Here is a 21483-nt window from a genome sequence, read left to right as displayed (position 1 = left end):
TTTAGGGTTTTCTATATATATTATCATATCATCTGCAGTAGTGAAAGTTTCACTTCATTCTTACCAATCTAGATGCCTTTTATTTTTGTGTGTGTGTGTCTGATTATTGTGGCTAGGACAGTACTGTGTTGAATAAAAGTGGTGAGAGTGAACATCCTTGTCTTATTCCTGATCTTAAGAGAAAAGCTCTCAGTTTTTTACCCTTGAGTATGATGTTAGCTGTGGGTTTTCCATATATGCCTTTTATTAGGTTGAGTTATGTTTCCTCTAAACCTAGTTTGTTGAGGATTTTTATCATGAATGGATGTTGTGCTTTGTCAAATGCTTTTTCTACATCTATTAAAATGATCATATGGTTTTTATCCTTTCTCTTGTTGATGTGTTGTATCACATTGATTGATTTGCATGTATTGAACCTCCCTTACATCCCAGGAATAAATCCCACTTGATCATGGTGAATGATTTTTTTAATGTATTGTTGGATTCAGTTTGCTAATATTTTGTTGAGGTTTTTTGTGCCTATGTTCATATTAGCCTGTAGTTCTCTCTCTCCTTTTTTTCTTTTTTTCTTTCTTGCTTTCTTTTTTTTTTTTTTTTGTAGTATCTTTATCTGGTTTTGGTATCAGGGTAATGCTGGCCTCATAGAATGAATTTGGAAGCTTTCTTTCCTCTTTTATTTTTTGGGCTAGAAAAGAATAGATATTAACTCTTCTTCAAATATTTAGTAAAAGGGCATCTAGCTGGCTCAATCAATAGAGCATGTGACTCTTGATCTCGAGCCTATAAGTTTGAGCCTCACATTGGGTATGGGGATTACTTAAAAATAAAATCTTTAAAAATAAATAAATAAATGTTTAGTAGAATTCACCTGTGAAGCCATCTGGTCCTAGACTTTTGTGTGTTGGGAGTCTTTTGATTACTGATACAATTTCATTGCTGGTAATTGGTCTGTTCAAATTTTCTATTCCTTCCTGATTCTGTTTTGGGAGATTATATGTTTCTAGAAATTTAGCCATTTTTTTTAAGTTGCCCAATTTGTTGTCATATAATTTTTCATAATATTCTCTTATAATTGTATTTCTGTGGTGTTGGTTGTTATTTCTCCTCTTTCATATCTGATTTTGTTTATTTGAGTCTTCTCTCTCTCTCTCTCAATGAGCCTGGCTAAAGGTTTATCAATTTTGTTGATCTTTTCAAAGAATCTGCTCCTGGTTTCATGATCTGTTTTATTGTTTTCTTAGTTTCTATTTCATTTATTTCTGCTCTAATCTTTATTATTTCTTTCCTTCTACTGGTTTGGGGTTTTGTTTGTTCTTTTTCTAGTTCCTTTAGGTGTATTGGTTGGTTATTTGAGATTTTTCTTGCTTCTTGAGGTAGGCCTGTATTACTATAAACTGCCCTCTTAGAACGGCTTTTGCTGTATCCCAAAGGTTTTGGACCATTGTGTTTTCATTTTCATTTGTCTCCATGTATTTTTATTTCCTCTTTGGTTGCTTGGTTGATCCATTCATTGTTTAGTAGTATGTTATTTAACCTCCACGTATTTGTGTTCTTTCCAGATTTTTTCTTGTGGTTGATTTCTACTTTCATAGTGTTGTGGTCAGAAAAGATGCATGGTATGACTTCAATCTTTTTGAATTTGTTGAAATTTGTTTTGTAGCCTAACATGTGGTCTAGTCTGGAGAATGTTCCATGTGCACTGAAAAAGAATGTATATTCCACTATTTTAGGAAAAAATGTTCTGAATATATCTGTTAGATCCATTTGGTCCAATGTGTCATTCAAAGCCACTGTTTCCTTGTTGCTTTTCTGTCTGGATGATCTAGCCATTGATGTAAATGGGCTGTTAAAATCTTCTACTATTATTGTATTATGATTGATTACTTCCTATATGTATTTAGGTGCTCCTATATTGGGTGCATAAATATTTACAATTCTTTTTATCTTCTTTTTGGATTGTTCCCTTTAATATTATGTAGTGTCCTTCTTTGTCTCTTGTTACAGTCTTTGTTTTAAAAATTTATTTTGTCCTATATAAGTATTGTTACCCAGGCTTTCTTTTCACTTCCATTTGCATGATAAATGCTTTTCCATCCCTTCACTTTCAATCTGCATGATTGAAATGAGTCTCTTGTAGGCAGCGTATAGATCAGTCTTACTTTTTCATCCCTTCCATCACCCTATGTCTTTTATTGGAGTATTTAGTCTATTTATATTCGAAGTAATTGTTGATAGGTATGTACTCATTGCCACTTTGTTACTTGTTTTATGGTTATTTTTATCATTCTTCTCTGTTCCTCTCTTCTCTTCTCTCCTCTCATGGTTTACTGGCTTTCTTTAGGGATATACTTGGATTCCTTTCTCTTTATTTTTTGCATACCTATTACCAGTTTTTGACTTGTGGTTAGCATTAAGTTTATATATAACGTCTTATGCATACAGCAGTCCATATTAAGTTGATGATCACTTAAGTTTGAACCCATTCTAAAAGCATTAAATTTTTGCTCCTCCCCACCCCACACATTTTAGGTATATATTATATTTCACATCCTTTTATTTTGTGAACCCCTTGACTGATTTTTATAGATATGCTTAATTTTACTGCTTTTATGCTTCCTACTTTTCTTACTACTGCTTATGGTCTTTCCTTTCCACTGAGTCCCCATTAACATTTCTTGTAAGGCTAGTTTAGTGGTGATGAATTACTTTATCTCTGGGAAAATCTTTATCTCTCTTTCTCTTCTAAATGATAGTCTTGCTGGATAGAGTACTCTTGGCTACAGGGTTTTTTTTTCTTTCAACACATTGAATATATCATGTCACTCCCTTTTGAACTGCAAAGTTTCTGCCAAAAAATCAGCAGATAGCCTTATAGGGTTTCCTGTGTATATAATTGTTTTCTTTTCTTCTGTTGCTCTTATTTTTTGTTTGTTTTATTATTTTTTTAGTAGTCTCCATGCCCAGCATGGAGCCCAATGCAGGGCTTGAACTCATGACCCTGAGATCAAGACCTGAGCTGAGATCAAGAGTCGGACACTTAGTCAACTGAGCCACCTAGGTGCCCTGAAGATTTTTTTTTTTTTCAATTTTTGAGTAATTGCTATACCCAAGGTGGGGTTCAAACTCAGAACACCAAGATCAAGAGTTGCATATTCTACCAACTGTGCCAGTCACGTGCTCTCTTGCTCCTTTTAAAATTCTCTCTTTATCACTGTATTTTTCTATTTTAATTACTATGTATCTTGGTGTGGACCTCCTTGGGTTGATTTTGTTGGGGGCTCTGTGTGCATCCTGGATCTGGATTTCTGTTTCCTTGCCCAGATTCAGGGTTGTTTGTTTTTGTTTTTGTTTTTTTTATTTCTTCAAATATATTTTCTGCCCCCTTTTGTCTATCTTCTCCTTCTAGGATCCCTATAATGTGAATGTTATTGTATTTCATGGTGTCACTGTGTTCCCTTAATCTATTTTCACTTTTTATTATTTTATCTCTCTTGTCCAGTTGATTGATTTCCTTTACTCTGTCTTCTAGATCACTGATCCATTCTCCTGCTTCCTTTAGTCTACTATATATTCCCTCTAGTGTATTTTTAATTTCGGTTATTGAGTCCTTTGTCTCTGGTTGGTTCTTTTTCATTTTCTATCTTTTTTTTTTTTTTTTTTTTTTTAGGTTTTCACTGAGGTCTTCCACTCTTTTCTCAAGTCCAGTATCTTTATGACCATTACTTTAAATTCTCCAGCAGGCATATTACTTATCTCCATTTCATTTAGCTCTCTTGCTGTGATTTTGTCCTGTTCTTCCATTTGGGACACATTCCTCTGTCTCCTCATTTTGTCCAACTCTCTGTGTCTGTTTCTATGTGTTGGGAAAGTTAGCTATATCTCCTGCTCTTGAAAGTAGTGGCCTTGTAAAGAAGTCCTGCAGTGCCCTGCAGTGCAGTGTGCCCTGTTCACCAGAACCTGGTGCCTCAGGGGTATCTCCTATGTGTGTTGTATGTGCCCTACACTTGTGGTTGAACCATATTTGCCTTCAGTCCAGTCATCTGCAATGGCTCTGTTTACCTACTCAGGGCAGGGTTTGGTGTTGTTAATGGGCCTGCCTGGGGCCTCCTTGGGCTTGAGTTGAGTCAGAGGTGTTTGCCAGAGATGCAGAGGCACCAAACTGCTGGATCTCTCTCTGTGTTGTCCCTTGAGAAGCTTTCATTGGTGGGTGGGGCCTGAAGTCAGACCAAATGTCTGCTCCCAGCCCACTGCTGGGGCACAGTCAGATTGGTGTGTATGGTTATCTTTTCCTCTCCCCAGGCAGGAGTCACTTTAGAGTGGTCCTGGCCCCTATAGGGGCTGCTTGCACACTGCCACACTTCTGGTGCTACTTTGGAAGGACCCCTGCCAAGGGCAGGTCTGTAGGACAATGTGGGGGTGGGGCCCCAGGTGTTAGTAAAGTTTGTGCAGGTGGGCTGTGGTCAGGGACCTGTGGCTGCTTTGAAAAACTTTTGCTGAAGCTGGGTTAGAAGGGGGCAGGGTTTGTGGTATTAGCACAGTTTGTGCCAGTCCACTGTGGTTAGGGACCTTGAGCCACTTTGGAAAATTCCTGCCATGGCCAGGATGGAGGAAGCATGTCCACAGGAGAACACTGGGGTGGGACATGCTGTTAGCAAGCTAGGTAGAGTGTTGGCACTGTGCTAGTTCCCACAAGTGTCTATGGGTCTAGGCTATGGGGAGGGGAAGGGAAACAGCTCCCATCAGCTCTTTTGTTCTTGGAGAAGACTCCCAAAGATCCCTGCCCCTCCAGCACATGCTCTGAGATTAGTAAGCAAACCTTCCTCCTGTATACTCCATGTGTTTTTCAAACTGCTGCTCCTATGCTATATCTCAGAGGGGCTGTTTGTCATGCTGTCTCTTTAAGGTCAGGAACTCAGTTTCCTATCACCCTTACAGCTCTCCTAGAGCCAAGCCCACTGATTTTTAAAGTTCCAGGTGTTAAAACCCACTGGTTATAAGAACCTGTGAAGTTAACCCCCTCTGGTTTTCAAAGCCAAATGTTATAGGGTTTTTTCTTTCCAGTGTGAGGCCCCTGTGCCTGAGGGTCTGGTGTGGGATATGCTCCACTCCCCTTTCTGTGCCTACAGCATCCCTTGCTCCCAAGAACAGTCACACAGGTCATCTTGGCTCCCAGCTGAAGGCAGATTATAGAATTCTACAATTGGAAGAGGCTAGAGAAAGCATTATACAACCACTTTCCAGATGAGAGAATTTAAGCCAGGACCATGCAGTTGGTGAGTAGCAGAATCAAACCAGACCTCAAATGTCCTCACATCCAGCAAAGCACTTCACAATACAATCCCACCTCCCTTGATAATATTAAGTTGCCTAGCAAACAAGATCTTCATAGATGGTGCACAAATAAACTTCCTCTGAATCTGCCCCAAGCAAATAATCACAATTTTGGAATTAGGAAAACCCAGATAATGTAGACATCATTATCCCTCCAAATTGTCTAGGGTGGGACAGTCAACTTGAAAGAAACTTAACACAAGTCTCCCAGGTCTGAGAAACGTAGTAAGAGGTGGGATTTATTATTGTTGTTGTTACTTGAAATTAATAGTGAGAAATGGCATGTTAATCGGCAAGGGAGAGATTATAGCTGTCATTTTTTTCCCTAAAAGGTAAATAGTTAACATGTAAATCATGTCCACAAGAACTTTCTATTTTTTATGGTCCTATCCACCAGTTTGCTCTCTAAGTGAGGTCCCAGGTTTAAAATAGCTCTGAAATGAAAGACTACTCTAGGTATTAAATATTCCATGGAGCAAACCCAATATCCCACTTTTTTTGAGTGCTCTATTATTCTCACTTCCGGGTTGGCAACAAATAGCTTTTTGAAACTGGACCCTCTACAGAAACTAGTCAAAACAAGAGTAGAGGATAAAATTTAGAAAAGCCTCTCATAGATTTAAACTTCCAAGCACACCAGCAAAACTGATATTTAACAATTTAAGCAGATCTTGTCAATGACTTAAGTTGACTTTAACAAACCCTGCTTCAGCAGACTTGCCACAAAACAGTACACTAAGGAAGGGATCCCAAGGAGAAGAGCCTCTCCTCTAGCCACACACAACGAGCTTACAAAAGCTAACAAACAACAGAAAACAATTCATGCGCTTCTGGAGCCATTTTCTTCAGGGTGGTATGTTTCACTCCTACCCAGCAAAGTGGCAGAAGCCCTGAACATTGCCTTGCACGCTCCTTGTCTTCAGACTGTCCTTTTGCCAAACATCGAATGCCCTTTTTCTGCTATAAGACATATACTGAATTTCCACATTATACTCCCTGACCCTGCGGGACCACAGTACAATATCATAATGTCAAACTGGGTCTGAAAAGAGCTTTGTGTGGGACGAGACAAGAGTCTAAACATAGCAGAGCTGCTGAATCACTTAGGGTATGACCACAAATAGTGCTGTGATCAGCTTCCTAGGTAAAGCTGGTGTCAGAAGTCCCTGGTAAATCTCTGAGCTAATTATGGAGGGTGGGAGGCTGACCTTGGAAGCAAGTTGTACTTACACATAGATGAGGAAGCCTAAGGGAAGAAACCCAAGTTGTAAACCCTAATAAATAAAATTTAAAATTCGCTGATTTAGTAAAAGCATGCTATCATATGACAAGATGGTTTTCCTTAGGAGCAGGTGCATTGCAATTTTTTAAAAAATATATTAAATCTTCAGAGCTTTGCACGATAGATGGCAGCCTGGAAATACGCTGATGTGTCCTGGCAGAATTTCAGACATAATTTTTTTTTTCCTTTGTAAACCTTCCATCAGTGGGAAGACAAGCCCTGCCAAAACTGAGGAACCCAAGCTGGAGGCAGTAAGGCTCCACCACTCAGACTGTGGCCAGGTGCCAAGACTTCAAGGCCAAATCGGAAACAACCACGTTGAGTTCATTAAAACGACTGAATGATCAAAGGCGTGCAAGCCTTCACAAAGGCAGAAATTAATCTGTTTAATACTTGGCTAAATTCTCATCTGTTGAAGAAAATTTGAAACGAAATTTATCAAACTCACCCTCTTCCTATGGAAAAAATCCTTTGAATTTCTCAGAGTGTCCAGGAGGTGGCAGACACGTCCTTTGTTTCAGTTCATGGAGACCCACTAGAGTTCCATCCCTAAAAGTAATGTGAATGGGTGTATCTGAGTATAACTACGAATATGAAGTAAATACGCATCTCCAAGAGATCAGGAATTATATTCAGAACTGGGTAGGCTGAACTCTACGTGGCAAACTCTTTTTGAGGGACGAAATGATTCTTATCCCAGGAAATGTTTAAGAATCACTAAACAAAACTTGGCCAGTAATGAAAAGGGCAGGTGAAGAACTACAGCCCAACAATTCAGACCCTGTTCATATACCTCTTGCAGCCTCCCTGAGCCCTAACTCTCCCACCATGCCTACCCCTCATCTCCCTGCCCTTCGGTACTTCTTAAAGATCTGCACACACATTCCTGAGCCATCAGAAACCTGTGGCCTCTCCACAGAACTGAAGAAGCTGAAAGATGTACAGGGAAATTCCCTCGTGTGACAACTCCTAGCCTCTTTCAACCTGCCTCCTCTGCGAGGTCAACCTACAAAACCAGAGGTTTGGCCACTGCCCTGAACACTATGAATATTAATTCCTATTGAGCAAACCGAAGCTGGTGTAGGATCTCAGATTCCTCGGTTTCCTGGGAGGAGAACATGTAAAGTATTAATACAGTCCATCAGGAGAAACACAGCTCATTAAAAATACATAGAAATTCATGAGAAGTCTTTCACTGTTTATTTCACCAAGTGAAAACATTTATTCCAACCAGATCAAGGGAGGGGGGAAAAAAAAACCATGTTTTCTATAGCTCCAATTTCACACACTCGAGTACGAGATGAATCAATAGTAGCTAGGAAGAGCGAAATCAAAGATTTCCTTTTCAACAGTAATAAGTCCAGTCAAACCCTATTTGATATGGCACTTGACGTGGCTTGTAAAATCTGAAGTTACTAAATTACGTATTTCAATAGTAATCCCTTACAAAATTAATAGGAAGTGCCAAATTAGGACAAATGGCCTCCAATGGGATCCAGATGCTTAACTCTAGACTAGGTAGAAAGTGTGAAAAATTAAGAACTGCACTGATTTTTTTTTTCTCCCCTGAGTTTGGTGAAGGAGCCAGTTCTTCAAGCATGGAATGTAAACACTTGGGAAGGTAGCCTAAGAGAAGCATGTGTTATGTAGCAGCCTGAGTCCCAGCTGTGTTTATACTAGAAGGAGAAGTGGCAGTGTGAGGAGGGACAGAGGAGCCTGCCGGGGGACACTGATCCCAAGGGGAAAGAGAGAAAATGGGGGGGTGTGCTTGTTGATAGAGCACAGTGCCTGTCACCCAGCTTATCGTGTAGCCTCCTTCCCAGACTCACATCTGGTTCCCAAGGGGAGAGAGAAAACCCAGAAATGTGTCCACATTCTTGGTCCCCTTTGCGGTGCTGGCAACAATAAGAGCAGTGTCCTTGGCAGCGTCAGGGCCGACGGCACGACCCTCGGTCTTGGAGGCTGGCGGCATCCGCGAAGACATGGTGCCCGAGGAGAGGGGAGGGGCACCCGTGGTACTCTTGCTACTTTTGCCACCGGTGGGAAAGAAACCTCAGCAGTGACTAACGCCACATTACAGGGACCCAGTGTCAGAAGAGGAAAATAACAGACCTCTGTCGTGACCAATAGAACTGGTCCCCGGAGAACTGGTTAGGGTCGGCTGAATAGTCACCCCCTAAGGATTCCCATGTCCTAATTTCCAGAACCTGGGAATATGTTACCTTGCATGGCAAAAGAGACTTTGTAGATGTAGTTAAGTAAAGGATCTTGAGATGGGAAGTTTCTCCTGGATTATTTAGGTGGGCCCCATGGAATCACAGGGGTGCTTATAAGAGAAAGGCAGGAGAGTTGGAATCAGAGGAGATCTGGCAACAGAAGCGGAGGTCAGAGAAAGATTTGAAGGTGCTACACTGCTGACTGAAGATGGAGACTGGGGTCCCCAAGCCAAGGAATGCAGGTGGCCTTCAGAAGCCAGGAAAAGGCAAGGAAACAGGTTCTCCCTTAGAGCCTCTGGAGGGAGCCTGGCTCTGCTGACCCGTCTTAGACTTCTGACCTCCGGAACTGTAAGATAATAAATGTATGTGGTTTTCAGCCACTAAGTGTGTGATAATTTGTTACAGCTGCTATAGGAAAATAATACCCTAGTGATACACCCCCCTGAGAGCTTTCAGAATCATTTGTGAGAACCAGGAGGTTCAAATTCCCACAGAACAAGCAGAAGTAGAGCCAGAAGTTTTGGGAGCCGTTCTTATTCGTGGTGTGTGTGAGTAGGGGGGTGCAGGTTAGAGCAGGGTAGATGAGGTCCACAGGTCTGCTTTACCCTCCAAGTCTCTCCTTGGCAGGACACTTTCTCTTAATTCTCACCTTGGATCTTCATTCAAATCATCAGCATCTTTTTTTCTGCAACACTCAAAAGAGTTCAAACCAAAACGTGCATTACTTTGCTCTTCCCCCTTTTCTTTCAGAATTTCTGAGAGGCAAGTCAGGCCCCAATCCCCTCAGAGGGTACCACGTATATTCGTAAATGAGTTCCCAAGTCACTTCAAACCCTGAGAACAAATCCCTATCTTTTGGATACAAAAAATGTAGCATTTCTCAATCACTTGCTCTAGAATGTAATTCAACCCTTCAAAGCATTCTGCTGAAAAGACATTCTGGAAATGTCTTCAGAGGTTTGCCCTATGACTACAAAGGAACTCCAGCCCACCCACCTAGGGTTCAAGACTCTCTGTCCAGCCAGGTCACCATTAAAGATGGAGGATTATTTTTCAGGGCCCAGAAAAGTATTTGAATTGGCTGTATTCATCCAGTACATTCTGCCAAATAAATCAGTTATTTCTTCCCCAAAATCAAATGTGTCCTAGACCTGAAAAATATATACAGCCTTCCTATTAGTAGTCATTACAGTACATTTTACTAATATCCAACTCTACTGTCTCTGATAAAAATAGAGATGAGGGAACACACAAAGGATTGTAAATAACAAATTATTTTTAAACTTTATTTTATCTATGATATAATGTCTCTTAATCCTTACACAAGAGCTCTGAACAAGAAGGAAAAAAATGATGAGTTTGTTCAAATTCCTTTTATTATTTTCCCTTACCACTTTTCGGCAGATTTGTCAGAGAATATATAAAGAAATAACGGTAGGGCAAAAGCAAAATAAACCATTGACCATGATATTCAGAGGCTGGGGATAATCTGCTCCATGGACCATTCCAGCTGGACTTGTCCTCTGAACAAGTGATACAACCTTGGGCAAGTCACACACTTTCTGGACTTCTATCTCTTCAGCGTTCCTCCACAGTACTTCCACATTTGCTTTAATATTAATATCTGCCAGTTAAATTATTTAACATTTATCCTTCACATTTTTAAGTTTAAATTGAAGGAGAGGAAATGCTCCCCATTTACATGAGAGGGTCAAGCATTCCACTAGGGAAGTGAATACTGAAGTTTGAAGAGCATGGGCCTATAGACTTGTTACCACCCCTGCCATCTCTACCACCATAGGTACCCATTTGCTCTACATTCCCATCTTCATTGCTTGGGTTTGGTTCATTTCATTTTTTCATCTTCTGTTTCCTTCACGATTTGGAAGTACCCTCTTCTTCCTCTAATTTTCCCACCCTTTAAGGCCAGCTTATGTCCACCTCCTCCAGAAAGCCTTCACTGACCACAGATGTCCAAAGAAATCCTTCTCTCCATCAAATTTATGGCACTCACCCTATGTAGCATTCAGTGGAATATAATTATATCCTCCATGTGATGCCTTTTATTATTACTTAACACTTGTATTATTTCTCTTGTTTTTTATGTCTCTGATCTTCCAACTATATCATAAACTTCCTAGAGATCAGAGGTCATGGAAGCTATTGTTTCATATTTCCCACAGCCTCTAGATTTGCACTTTGCACATGAGAAGCACTCATTCATTCACTATTTATCCATTCAACATGTATTTGTTAAACTATGTGCCAATTCATAACTATTGAGGGAATGAGAAGCAAAATGACTCAATCTAAAAACTGAATCATTCCATTTTTAATAACTCAAAATTGATCCTTCTCATTTCAGATTTACTCTTTCTTAACATTAGAGGGAAATATTTCCATTGGCAAACTTAAACTGCAAATATTCTAAATTGGTTTCAAACACGTAATGCCTGTGTATGTTCTTGTAATTACAATTGACGCAAAGTGCTACACGTTAAGTGCCTAAAGAACAGGTTTTGTAGACTTTTAAACCACAGAAATTACCAAGACTAACAAAGCAAAAATAACACTCCCTACAAGTGCTCAATTGCTAACCTACATGTTAAATGGCAACATACTTGCTTTTACTTAATCACACTATATCTTTATGGAATATAGGTATATGCTTGCTCAGTTCCTTCAGGGACAATAAAGTAGATGCCCTTGCTCCACCTTGTAACCAGGATTAATGGCTACCTGCCATTCCTCCCATAAATCTCAAGTTTCAAGTATTATAACTGAGCACATGAAAATCATATTAAATCCAGAGTTATCATCAAAATTATTATGCCAGATGCTATTTTAATACATATCAAAGTGGATTACATTCATTAAATAAATTGTGTGCCTAAGGATGAAAGTCTCATTTTTTCCACATAGACTACATAAAACAGGCTCTATATCAAAAATAAACGCATTTACTTCGTTTTATAAACTGCCTTTTGTTAATTCCCCCACATAGAATCTGGCAAATCATTTCACTTTAGATGGTAACTAATGTGAAGGCTTCTGAGTGGTGAGTGTAATTGGAGAACCTTGGTCAAACGCCACCTGGTGGTCAGATAAATATTTAAAAAATATTTTTAAAAATTTTTAATATTTTTTATTTTTATTTTATTTAAATTTAAATATTTAAAAAATATTTAAAATTTAAAAAATTAGGAAGCTGGGAGCACCTGGCTGGTTCAGTTGGAAGAGCATGTGACTGGATCTCAGAGTCGTGAGTTCTGAGCCCCACATTGGGCATAGAGATTACTTACATACATATGTACATACATACATACATACATAAATCTTTGAAAAAATAAAGTAAAATACATTAGGAAGCTAACAATAATAAAGCTAAATGACTGGCTCAGGATCGCATAGTAGGTAACAGCCAGGATTCAAACTTGACTGAGGGATGCCAAGGCCATGATTTTTATCACTATGCTATATTGCTATCATTATCATGAATAATGATAATGATAATGATGGTAAAAAGTATTTCATGGGATTCTCCTAATAAAAAATACCCTTCCCTTGCACAAAGGTCATTTGAAATTTCATGAGAACATTTCTGTGTTTTTCTCCTAGTATACAAAAGGCCTGAGGAAATGCTACCCTTGCTGTTTTATATAGAGGACGCCAACTCTATTTCTCTGACAAACATTATTACCTCCCAATATTTCCTCCCAGGGGGATAACTGAGATGTCTCATACACTTTTCTATTAGAATTTTTTTAGAAATAGAATTCCTTTAGGTAAGCATTTGTTTTCAAGCCAGGAACAACCCAGAGGGGCTCAATATTCTGCACACTATTTGCAACCTTGTTAATAAAATAAAATATAAATATAGTAAGATAAAAATTTTAAAGATATTACATACCACATTTTATTACAAAAATAATATATGTCCATTGTTATAATTTTAGGAAACTATAAATAATCGAAAAGATAAGCACTGACCATAATCATACCACTCCTTTATTAGGGAGCATTGTGAATATTCATGCCATATGTCCCTTAGTCCTTCTTTTCTCTGTGCAAATACATTTTTAAAATGGGATCATGCTATTGTTTTAGACCTAACTTTTCATTTAATATCAATCGATAATGACTTGCTCTGCCATATTTGGCCACCTACCTGTCTCCATTTTTCCAGTACAGAAAACATTGTTATTCAGATGACTTAGAAGTCCCATAAGCATTTTAAATTAGAAACTGAATAATTCTGGGGCACCTGGGTGGCTCTGCCCCGCAGGAAGCATGCTTCTCCCTCTCCCACTCCCCCTGCTGTGTTCCCTCTCTCGCTGTGCCTCTCTCTGTCATATAAATAAATAAAATCTTTAAAAAAAAAAAAACTGAATAATTCTATAAGTGAAGGCACAGACTGAAAACATGAAAACCAACCTCAACTTTGCTATAAACAACTTTCTTCCTTGTGTTTAAAACATACCTTTATTCCAACGAACATTTATTCATTTAATTAAAACATAAATTAAATACCAGTTGTGAAGAAGGTCCTGTGCCAGGCACTTAGGGGACACCAGCATGAATCAGATACATTGTTGCAGCATGTTTTGGGGAACAAGATGCCATACTATGGACTTGAATATCAAAGGAGTTCTTTCTGGGGGGAGGCTGAGATATAAATGTTTCAGGTCTCCGGAGGTAAGGGTAGACCTCTCCTTCCCCATATCTGTTACATTCTCCAGTTTTTATGGAGGCTGAGGAGCTTCCTGAAGGAAAAGTTAAAAACTGCAAGTGGGGTTTTGAAATACATAAACATGTGGGAACCAAGAAATAGGGCAGGGAAATCCAATAGAGTCAAATTGAAAAGGGTTCAATTTCAGGGCTTCTGAAAGAAAATCATCCTAAAGGAAGCCAGACTCTACCACAGGGCAAACATGGGGCGGGGGCGGGGGGACTGCTTCCAAGATACAGAAATGGCAGAATACTGTCTCTCTTTTTTTTTTTTTCCCACTTTTTTTTTTTCCACTTTTTTTTTTTTTTTAAAGATTTCATTTATTTATTTGAGAGAGAGAATGAGAGAGAGAGCACATGAGAGGCGGGAGGGTCAGAGGGAGAAGCAGACTCCCTGCCGAGCAGGGAGCCCGATGCGGGACTCGATCCAGGGACTCCAGGATCATGACCTGAGCCGAAGGCAGTCGCTTAACAAACTGAGCCACCCAGGCGCCCCAGAATACTGTCTCTTGAACCTGCCCTCACAATCCCATGGCTGTGTGAGGTTACATCTGAGTGTGTGAGACTTAGAGCTCTCATCAGATTCTGCAGCAATCGGGGCCCAGCAACTTCTTGCAAGACCCATCTAACAGAATATGACACTGCGGGGAGATAGAATGTGGCCCTGCTCTTAGCAGGGTGAGAACCATCACAGCACTGAACAAACGGACAGCCCTAATGGCTGGGATCGCTGGTAAACCTCTGCGCCCCAGAGAGCACCAGTAACAGCAGCTGTGGTGGCAGCAACTAGTTCTGAGGGGCAAAAACAGGGGTAGCCACGGGATGAGTAAATGTAGAACACAGTCCTGGGGATACAGGAGAATACAGGTAGACAGAGGGCATGCAGGCATGCAGGTGGAGGCTAATGAGCTTGTTCACGCATTGCAAATGCAAATGCCTGTGGCCGAACTAGTATCCCAAATGGTCAATGTGGACTGAGTGTTGCCTGAGGGGAACTGGCACATGCCTGTCCTGTCCAGCAAGGGCCACTGCTCTTCAGCCTCAGCCGATGAAGGCTGTGCCAGCCCATAGGAAATGCTGACCTTATCGGCAACAACAACAGGTAGCAGGAACTTGGACAAGGCTGAAATGAGAGAAGTGTTGACATGGAAACTATGGAGCCGGACTAAATAGTTCTCATGATAACCCAAAGCCATAGCCAAGGAAATGGGGTAAAGCACCAATTTTCAATGAAGACGCAAGAAACAGCCAATCAGCTCAGCCACTTGCTGTGTTGAGATATTCACCAGTGTCTCTTCCCAACCTTATTATTGTCTTGTGACCATCACAGAAGGGTCACGAGCCATGAGACCTTCATGGGCCCAGTGGAAAGTGGAACTAGAGGGTAAAGATATCACTCTTGGTTTTTGAATACAAAGGACAGAGCAAGTAGCCAGTGGGGAAGGTAAGGGCAGGTGAGCTGCAGGAGAGCAGTTGGGAGGAGAAGTTGAAGCCATGCCCACCACTGGAAAACGAAGGTGGGCTTAAGGCCAAGTATGGGCAATGTGTGACGCTTACCTTCATATGGTATAAAATGAGGGAATAACTAAACACCCACCTTCAAGAAATCTGATTTTGGGTCCCAAATTCCAAGCCTTTAAGTCACTGATTGATATCTTAAGTTTAGTATCTCCAGCTATAAATATGTAATGGGATATTGGCTTCAGTCCCCACCAAGAGCTTCATGACATATGCTTTTCCTAACAAGCCAGGTCCTGGGGCTGGGGGATAAGTGCTGGCTAAACTGAAGAAGGGCAGGAACAAAAATGACAAAGGTAGGTATGACCTTCTTGGGTATGATCCAGAGGTCTGAATAACTTGGCACATAGTTTTATAGCTAATGGCATTGGAAATTATCCAAACTCTCCTGGAATTCAATTTAGTAAATCATGAATACGTCCCCTAGTGCTCAGCTGTGCAGTCCTCGTGGATTAATGCAATCGTCAGCAGCTCAGTAGGGTGGGCACAATGGGACAAGATCACAGCAGGATTTTCTACTTCCTTTTATCCATGCCACTATGTTCTATTTTTCTGTCATGTCCAATTTTGTCCTCCCAAGTTTTTGAATCCTATCAATGATTGTTTTCTAGAAGAATAAACAAACCTATGACTATTTTTAATGGCTAAAAGGCACACTGAACATTATAGCAACTCCAGGAACATAAGTCTCAGAGGGATGTGGGGTCATGAACCAGACCTAACCACATTGACCATAGAGAATGCCAATCAGTTAAGACATTAGGCAAATAAACCTCTAATTAACATCAATTGTAAGCAATAAATTGATATGTCAGGAAGTTATCTACATAGAGATCATGGTGTGATGACCTCATATGGTTCAGATTTAGTCAGCATTCCCATTTCTAAGCATGCATCTGATGTTAAAAAGTATCAGATATCATAGCAATGATCAGTCCATTGGCCTAGTAATTTTCCCCCAAGGAATTTATCTTGAGAAAATGACCCAGATGGAAGAAAAAGTAACAGGCACAAAAATGTTCTTTGAAAACAATAGAATGTATAAATAAATTCTAACACATCCACGCAAATGATCATTATGATTTTATTGTAAGGAAAAACGCTTGTGATATAATGTTAATCTTAAAAAAGAAAGATTTGGGGCGCCTGGGTGGCTCAGTCTGTTAAGTGTCCGACTCTTGATTTGGGCTCAGGTTGTGATCTCAGGGTTGTGAAATCTAGCCCTGTGTCGGCTCCAAATCAGGCTCCGAATCAGGCTGGAAGTCAGGCTCTGTGCTCAGTGGGGAGTCTGCTTCTCTTTCCCTTCCCCCCACCCCGCCCCTGCTCACTTTCTCTCTCTCTCTCTCAGATAAATAAATCTTAAAAAAAAAAAAAGAAAGAGATTAATTACATGTATACTAAAACTGCAACATGTAAAAGATATCCAGGAGAATGAAGATGGGAATATGCAAAAATAATAATGAGGTATATTTCTATCTTTTTAAGAATGTTTCCACATTAATAACATTGTAAAAAGAAGGAGGAAAGATAACAAATGAATGAACACACTGTCCTGAACCCAAGTCAAGGATTAAGGATTTCAAATCACAATGCAGTGATTTTTTTTTTTTCCTGATTTTTCTATGATACTATGCAAATAGTCTCATAATAGACCTCTCTTTCTTTTGCAAATTAGAAAAGAAAGTAATGATTTTGTAGTTTCATGAATAGAGAAATGCTGTATCACACAGTGAGTGGTTAAGAGCTTGGGAACTGGGTTATAACAGCCTGAATCCTGGCTAGTCACTCTGAGCAAGTACTCAATTTATTTCAGGCTTTGGTTTCCTTACATGTAAGGTGGAAATAATTTATAGCACCTACCCCCTGTGATTGTTATGAGGAATAAGTAAAACAGTGCATATGAAGTATTCCACACAGTGCCTGGAAAATAATAAGAGTTAGTAAAATTAGCTGCTATGATGTTGATTGATAATGATGAAGAGATCAAAATGTGTACGAGGAGGACCAAGGGGGAAGAAGTCATTCCTATAAGATGCAGTTGCCCAAAGAATGACAGTGAGGAAGCATGTTTCCAAGTCTATAAATGAGTATCTTGTCCCAGATGATATTTAAATCTTGTAACATTAGAGCAGGTCATGGTCATCACGCCTAGGTGGGTGTCCCAACACCTCAGAGCCTCTTGCAGATTTGATGATGTGTTTCAAATTAAATATATGCCTAATCTTTGACATAGCAGCTCCCCTCCTAACTGTACACCCTAGTAAGAAACTGTCCTACATTATGTCAGAAAGACATGAACAAGAGTGTTCATAGAAGTATTGTCTGATAGCAAAAAATTAAAAGCAACCTACATGTCACAAAAGGAGAATTTATGGTGTGTTTAAACAAGGGATCACTACATTGCAGTGAAAACTAATGAACTGGAGCTACTTCTATTAAGCTGGATAAATATCGCAAATATAAATTTGAAGGGGAAAACAAGCTGCAGATAGATATAAACATTACAATACCATTTATATTAAACTTTTAAATGTGCAAAAATAATACTATTTTGTTTATGAATATGGACAAGCCATGTTGCTTAGGGTAGACACATTATGTAGTAAAGGATAAAAATATGCACAGGCATGGAGAAAGTTAAATGTAACATAGTGACTCCCACTGGAGAAAGAACAGAAGAAAGAGGAGCGCACAAGGGCTTCAGTCGTATCTGTGATGTTGTATTTCATCATAAGAAAAGCAATCTGAAGCAAGTATCATAAAAGATTAAGATTGACAAAGCTGGTTGGTAGATAGATACTCATTCTATTGTCCTCTCTTCTCTTCTGTATCCCAGTGTGTGCCAAGCATGAGCCAGTGGAAGTGGTCTGTTATGGGTACAGTCAACACTGGGGATATATCTTCTGGGAAAAATTTTAAAACAATGATAAGACACACTAGAAGTTCTGTTTTTTATTTTTTATTTATTTATTTATTTTTTATTTTTTTTAAAGATTTTATTTATTTATTTGAGAGAGAGAGAATGAGAGAGAGCACATGAGAGGGGGGAGGGTCAGAGGGAGAAGCAGGCTCCCCGCTGAGCAGGGAGCCCAATGCGGGACTCGATCCAGGGACTCGATCCAGGGACTCCAGGATCATGACCTGAGCCAAAGGCAGTCGCTTAACCAACTGAGCCACCCAGGCGCCCTAGAAGTTCTGTTTTTTAATTGCCTTGAGCTGGCAATTCCCACTTAAGCAGTGATAGAAGACTCCTCCCAGGTAAGCAAACAGCTCCCACCACCCCCACTCGGTGAGCTTCTTGCTATATCTTAAAACACAAAGACATTTTGTGTCCATTACCTAGTAAAAGATACTAGAATTCCATTGCTAAATCAGTGGCTTTTCTCCAAAAGCAGAGCCATAATTACAGCATTAAAAATAAACATTGTATAGGGGCGCCTGGGTGGCTCAGTCGTTAAGTGCCTGCCTTGGGCTCAGGTCATGATCCCAGGGTCCTGGGATCGAGCCCCACATGGGGCTCCCTGCTCAGCAGGAGGCCTGCTTCTGCCTCTCCCACTCCCCCTGCTTGTGTTTCCTCTCTCAGTGTGTTTCTCTCTGTCAAAAAAAGAAATAAAATCTTTAAATACATATATATATATATACATTGTATATTCCATTAATTATGATCCTCAAGATTGTGTGTAAGAAAATGTTATTTGGCAGCAAGAGGCCACTTTCTGAAATTTTAGTTTAAAATATAAGAGTTCAAGAAACTAATTTAGATAAAATGTACAGAGACCAGCTGAAGGAAACATTAAATTGCCTTAAAGGGAAGTGTCTATAACTGTGGTATTTAACTTTTGACCCATTCTGAATGTAGGATACCCTCCCTAAGTGCAAGGAGAGTTTTCCTCAAAATGTTTTCTGAAAATTTCATTTAAAGATCTTGAGTCTTTTTAACTTCAAGGTTGTTTTAAAAAAGACCACAGGCACAAAATGGCATCACTTAGGCCAAGTCACCAAGCAGAGGCGTAATACCTAATTGCAGTTTCAACCTCCCTTAGAAATGTAGTCTTAACCCATCAGTCAGGAATTTTCTGATCTACACCAGTGCGGTAATCTGTCACAGGGTCCTTCCATCACCCCCCAAAAGATGGGGTAGTGCACCAGTAAGGCCCCCTGCCCTTCTACCTATCAGAAGGGGATCTTGCCTGGAACAATCAATCTTTTCTTCTCTTTTGCTAAAAACTTTCTTGCTCCACCCTCCTTCCTAAAAAATCTTCCATTTTGTACAACTTCTCAGAACTCCTCTCAGTTTGCCCGACGGGAATGCAAATTCATGAATCATTTAATAAAGCCAAATTAGATCTTTAAATTTATTCAGTTGAATTTTGTTTTTTAACAGATTAGGCAGCAGTGGTGGGATCCAAAGCATTCAGGGACAATGAGAAATGGAGGACCACACCCTTCGAACCCTTTTGAGATCACTGCCTTTCTCACTATTTCCAAAGGCTGCTGGTAAGTGCCTCTAGGTTTGAATTTTGCTCTTTTTGCATACGAACGACAGATCTAAGCATACAAATGACAGATCTACTTTGTTTTCCAGTCCAAGGTTAATGGGTCAGCCTGAGCTGACAGGAGACTCTAACATAGAGCCCCAGTTCTTAGCCCTTGGTTCAGCCCACAATGCCACATTGGAATCTCTTCCCTGGGTCAGGTCTGCAGTCCCCATTTAGTGGGGTATGCTGGTTTAGTCCTTTCCCCATTTCCAGAATGTACTCTGTATTCATGGAGTTTGCCGGTTGAGTGTGCATTGGGAATCGCTGGTGGTATACTCTGCCTTTTCTTGTCCAGTCCACAGTGACATGTGTCGGTTCCTGCTGGTGTGTCAAGGTGCATATGTTTGTATTTTGTGTAAAAGACTTAGCTAATGGGATTCTTCAATTCTAAAGAATTAAGCACTCCATCTTTCAGTACACTTGCTTATTTTATTTCTAAGAACTATGGTCCTGGAAGCTATAAAAATCTACAAGCTTTTTTTCATGTCCTAAAGAATTTGGCTCGGTAACCATCAGGTGGGTAAAGACTGTAAGACCGATGTAACACCTATTGCTCCCCTCCATCGGCCTTTGAGTACTCATTCTACTAATCCTCTGTCTAAATTGTTTCCGCTCTGAAAAGATTACCTAAACATAAATAAAACTCCAGCCTTACAGACACCCCCATATCTACCTTCAAAGGAGGGCCCCCATGTGGGCCCCTTCCAGAGTTGATGACACTAAGAGATTTTGTGGTAAACTGCTACATTATTCCTTTAAACAGCCAGAGGGAAACTCTAGTAGATACCAGAGCCTACAGTGGAAATCCTGGCAAAACTGACAGAAGCCTGAGAAAGGTAATTCTTACCATCATCAGTTTTTCTGAATCTGTCTGTAGTGCCCAATCAAGAGAGGAAAATAAAATTTCACATTGTTCTTTCCTTTCCAAATCCAAATCCATTGTTTATTGATCCTTTTCTTTCCAGGGATAGCTATTGCCTTCTTCTTTGTCTCATTTTGCATTAACTGGGCTTGGCTTTCCCCCTACCTGGGAGCCTACCTGGGATGTGCAGGTTGTTGGTTCTCTGTTTTGACTATCTTTGGGAGTGACTGATCTTGGGAAGAGTGTGTCTTGTTCATCTTACACCCAAGGGTAGTTATTTAATACTGTCAGAAAAACCTGCTGTTTGTCCTGCCTGAAAACTGACAAGATTTTTTTTTAGTCAAAAGTTGGCCAGATTAGAAGCTGATATTCAGAAACTGATCACTGTTTTTAAGACTTTCACCTCTCAATTAAAATTAGAGCTAGGTACCAGAGGGAAAAAAGCAGGTTGAAGATGGTGTGGTTGGATGGGTAGATCAACCTATGATGTCCTTGAAGTTGCAGCCATTCCTCAAGAGACTAAAAGCAACTGTCCTTATCTTACAAATCTTTGCAAAACTTGAAATACAGCTGGCCTCTGAAAGGATTCAAAGTCTTCCAACCTATCCTTCTCATCAATCCCCAAACCTCCCCCATTTATCTCAAAGGTCTTATAACCACTCTGGGAACTTTTGCCTCCATCATCCTCTATTCCTAAGACTGAAGAAAAACAAAAGGAAAAAAAAGAAGCTTTAAAAAAATACAAACAGCTATAGAGGCACCTTGTCTCAAAATCTAGCCCACAGCTTCCATCACATTACTTGTCAAGGATAAATAAAAATCTCAAGCATCTTCTCCACAAATATTAGTTAAAAAAAAAAAAGTTTTAGCAATCTGAGCAGGTAACCTTAATTTATCCCATCTGCCAGAAAAACAGTTTGCATCCAGTCATTCTTTTATAAACGAGTGAGTTCTGCTTTATCATACTCATCTCATGGACAAAAATTTTATAACAATAACCATAAGGTT

The 21483-nt window shown here is 39.9% G+C and overlaps 1 long non-coding RNA gene across 2 annotated transcripts in view; it reads left to right on the top strand.

Moving 5' to 3' along the window:
- The window catches only part of LOC129046541 (uncharacterized), a 173608-nt gene that overhangs the window by 39705 nt on the left and 112420 nt on the right, over positions 1-21483 (top strand). For both annotated transcript variants that reach the window (XR_008508130.2, XR_010404762.1), the window contains exon 2: positions 19460-19572. This is a non-coding gene — a long non-coding RNA (uncharacterized LOC129046541). The remainder of the gene's footprint in view (positions 1-19459; positions 19573-21483) is intronic.

Source organism: Mirounga angustirostris, unplaced genomic scaffold (assembly GCF_029215605.1).
Source record: "Mirounga angustirostris isolate CCGP_5_RB_7025 unplaced genomic scaffold, mMirAng1.0.hap1 SCAF_9, whole genome shotgun sequence".
Lineage (NCBI taxonomy): Eukaryota > Metazoa > Chordata > Mammalia > Carnivora > Phocidae > Mirounga > Mirounga angustirostris.
Note: the sequence above shows the minus strand (reverse complement) of the source record. Positions and strands in the feature narration are given on the sequence as shown.